The 4190-nt window shown below is 42.2% G+C and overlaps 1 pseudogene across 1 annotated transcript; it reads right to left on the bottom strand.

Annotated features, from left to right (window-relative positions):
- Positions 1–115: 115 nt before the first annotated feature.
- On the bottom strand, positions 116–2259 carry LOC105542860 (annotated as a pseudogene). The gene is made up of 2 exons (XR_001006540.1): positions 1234–2259; positions 116–292 (listed from the first exon to the last, which is right to left on the bottom strand). The product of XR_001006540.1 is annotated as a glutaredoxin-3 pseudogene (transcript).
- Positions 2260–4190: the final 1931 nt, after the last annotated feature.

Here is a 4190-nt window from a genome sequence, read left to right as displayed (position 1 = left end):
AAAAAAAAAAAGGCCGGGCCCAGTGGCTCACGCCTGTAATCCCAGCACTTTGGGAGGCTGAGATGGGTGGATCACGACGTCAGGAGATTGAGACCATCCTTGCTAACATGGTAAAACCCCGTCTCTACTAAGAAAATACAAAAAGCTCAGCTGGGCATGGTGGTGGGCGCCTGTAGTCCCAGTTACTCGGGAGGCTGAGGCAGGAGAATGGCATAAACCCAGGATGCACAGCTTGCAGTGAGCTGAGATCACGCCACTGCACTGCAGCCTGGGCGGCAGAGCAAAACTCCGTCTCAAAAAAAAAAAAAAAAGAATAAAAAGAAAACATTTGTTTTAAAATTATAATTAAAATCTGCAAAGATAAGGAAAGATATTAAACCCATAAAACAAAAAGAAGGTGCTATAGTAAACAGTGAGAGAACAAGAAAGAGCTTTTGGAAATAAATAATATAGTAGAAAGTAAGGTAAATAAATAGATATGCAAATGTTCATAGCAGTTTTATTTGTAATAGTTCCAAACTGGAAACTACCCAGATGTTCTTCAGTGGGTGAGTGATTAAACAAATTGTAGTACATTTATACTGTGCAAATACTACTAACCAGTAAAAACAGATAAAGTGTTAACACACATATAGCTTAGAAGAAATTACGCTGAGTGAAAAAAGGCTAATCTTAAAAAAATGCATGTTGCATGATTTTATCTATGTAACATTTATGAAACAACACAATTTTAGAAATGGAGAACATATTAGTGGTTGTCAGGGATTAGGAATGAGGGAAGAGGGAATGGGTATGTTGATTGAGTGGTAACATGCAGGACTCTTACGGCTATGGTACTGTTGTGTATCTTGATTGTGATGGTGGCTATCCAAGACAACACAAGTGATAAAATTGCAAAAAGTTATGCCAAGCACACACACAAACACACGCGGGCATGTGTAACTTGTGAAATCTGAATGAACTCTGTAGATTGTACCAATTTCAATTTTTTTATAGTAGCTGTATGTTTAATATTGCTGTGAAGATACGCTTTTCTTATACAATTATTGTTAATAATTTGAAGATGTTTATTGCATTCTATTTTTGGTGGGAAAAAATGTAACATATTTGTATTTAGCACAACGTTGTGAAATACAAAAAACATGTAACTGAGTAAGCAGGATTTTTCTATTCCTAGCCCATTTCTGAGGACTAAAGCGTGAACTGCTCCCAATGTAATTAAGTATTTCTTGCAATAGTTGGGCACCAAGTTTAAGATTTATTAATTTTCTCCTCTCAGTATAGGCAGCAATTCACCATTTTCTTTCAGCTCCTTCACAATATCCAATCTTCCCACCAGCTCCCCTTTCACATACAGCTGAGGGTATGCTGGCCAATTTGAATAAGCTTTTAATCCTTGCTGAACTCCTTTATCCTCCAATATATCGAATGTTTCACATTCAACCCCAGTTCTATTTAGTATTTCCAGAATTTGTTTGCTGAATCCACATTTTGCTTCCTGTTTGTTTCCTTTCATAAAGAGCATCACAGAAGCTTTATTTGTCAGCACTTTGAGCCTTTCCTCTAATTTGGGGGCTTTGGGACAAATTGTATCTAGTTCTTCAGATGGTTGTAGCTCCTTAATTATATGAGCTCTCCAGAAACGTGGAGCTGAGGATAGGTAGGCCAATTGGAATAGGCTTTGAGCCCCTGCCAAACCTCTTCATCTGAGAAGACATGAGAACTGCTAAACTAAACATGCTTGTGAAGAATTTCCACCATCTGCTGGCTGAAACCACAGCGTGGTTCTTGAGGAGTCCGTTTCATAAACAGCATGCAGCGGGCAGCATGAGTCAATTTCTTTAAGCGCAGATTGCGATCTGCTTTGAGATGTTCATCAGTGCTGGCTGGGAAGGAGCCACTAGATGCATGTCGCTGAACTTTTTTGGTCAACTCTGGGACATGTGCACCATCTAATCAGTCAATTTTTTGAGAATTATTGAAAAACAGAACAGTGGGAACAGAGCTAATTTCATATTTTTCAGATACTTCAGGACACCTTCAGCTTCCAACTTCACAAATGAAACTTGAGGGTGTTCTTTAGCTAACTCTGTCATAACTTCGTTCATCTGTGCACATTGTGGAGCCTGTGGTGCCCAGAAGTGGGCCACAAAGAGGGACTTGGCTTTGAGGTGCAGCAGCTCTTCAAACTGCCCGGCTGAGCTGACCTCTTCTACTGCTGCTGCAGCCGCCTCAGCTGCCCTTGCCACCATGCTGCCGCCACCACCAATTTCAGTTTTTCAGTTGTGATATTTACGATAGTTGTTCAGGATGTTAACAGCGAGGGAGTCTGGGGGAAGGGTGCATGAGACATCCCAGTACATTTCTTTGCATTTTGAAATAATATTTCCTGTGAATCTGTAATTATTTCAAAATAAAAAGCTTTAAAAATCTTCAAACAAATAAACAGATACTTTGAAAGATAAAGTCAATCACATATCCCAGAAACAACAAAAAAGACAGTGTGGAGGACAGAAGGAGAGAAGGGAAGGGGAAAGATAAGAAAATTAGAGAATCAATTCAGAGGTGCGTGATAATATTAAGAATTCCAGAGAGAACAGAGTAAACAAAGGAGAAGAAACTAAAATAACAAAAATCTACACCAGCTCGAGAACACGTGCTTTTGTGCAGAAGGGGCTTCCCGACTGCCCACTGCAGTGATGCAGAAAGGCCCAGCACACCGGAATGACCTTTCAGAACACTGAGAGGCAAGGAGAACACCTGTGCTGGATTGTCTCTTGTCAACCTGATGATGCCACCATTCTTCTGAGGTTGGGAACTGTGTTTCCCAGAATTCTGTTCCCAAGGTGGCAGGGATGGAGCTGAGCTTAGGCTCAGTGAACGTCTGATTTGAGTACGGCTCCTGCAGGGTGCCCTGCCTGCCACAGCAGAGACCAACATTGAGCCCATGATTTGGCACTGTTATTTGGGGGAATCAACAGTTTAAGTGACGTGGACCATTTCCATCCTGCCAAGAGCACCGCTTTGTTCTCACTGGAGATGGATTGCCTTCCTGTCCACAATGGTTCCTCCAAAATGGTCATGTCTGGACTCACGGAATACCTAATGCATGGTAGCGGCACTCTTCCTAGCTGTGCTTCTGACAAGGAACTCATTTCACAGCAAATGAAGTGCAGCAATGTGCTCACGAAAGCATCATGTTGTTAATGCCTTTATTTGGAATTCGCTGGTCTTACCATGTTTGCCATCATCCTGAAGCTTGGCTTGATAGAGTGGCAGAATGGGCTTTTGAAGATTCAGTTATGGTGCCAGTTGGCAAAATCACTTTGTGGAGCTGATTTAGTACCCGATGAGATGCAGAACATACTCTCTATCAGTGGCCAGTTTATAATGTAGTTTCCCCCATAGCAAAGATACGAAGTTTCAAAAATCAAGGAATAGTGTCTTTCACTGTACATCTAATGATCTACCAAAGTTTTGGCTTTTTATTCCCACAACATTAAACTCTGCTAGTTTGCAGGTCTGGGGTTCCAGGGCAGGAATACTTCCACCAAGGAACACAATGGTGGGTCCATTTAACAGGAATCTGAGACTGTCATCTGGTCACTTTGTCAGACAAATAAAATGGTTTCTGTGCTAGATGGGATAACTGATCTTGATTATCAAGGGTAAATTGGTTGGCTACTGCACAATGGAGGCAAGAAGTACCCGAGCTCCAGGAGATCCTCCTGGTAATCTCCTGGCACTCCCATGCTCTGTAGTAAAAGTTAGAGAAAACTATAGCAACCAGAACAAGCGGAACAGTGTCGCACAGAAATTTTAAGAATAAAGATTGAGGTCATCATACTAGACCAAAAAACAAATTAAAAAACTGATTGGGCCGGGCACAGTGGCTCACACCTGTAATCCTAGCACTTTGGGAGGCCGAGATGGGCAGATCACGAGGTCAGGAGATCGAGACCATCCTGGCTAACACAGTGAAACCCCGTCTCTACTAAAAAAATACAAAAAACTCAGCCGGGCGTGGTGGTGGGCGCCTTTAGTCCCAGCTACTCAGGAGGCTGAGGCAGGAGAATGGCGTGAACCCAAGGAGGTGGAGGTTGCAGTGAGCCGAGATCACGCCACTGCACTCCAGCCTGAATGACAGAGCAAGGCTCTGTCTCAAAAAAAAAAAGACTGGCTGAGTGCTT

This window comes from Mandrillus leucophaeus, unplaced genomic scaffold (assembly GCF_000951045.1).
Source record: "Mandrillus leucophaeus isolate KB7577 unplaced genomic scaffold, Mleu.le_1.0 Scaffold27, whole genome shotgun sequence".
Classification (NCBI taxonomy): Eukaryota; Metazoa; Chordata; class Mammalia; order Primates; family Cercopithecidae; genus Mandrillus; species Mandrillus leucophaeus.
The sequence above is the reverse complement of the archived record's forward strand: the minus strand, read 5'-3'. Positions and strand labels throughout refer to the sequence as shown.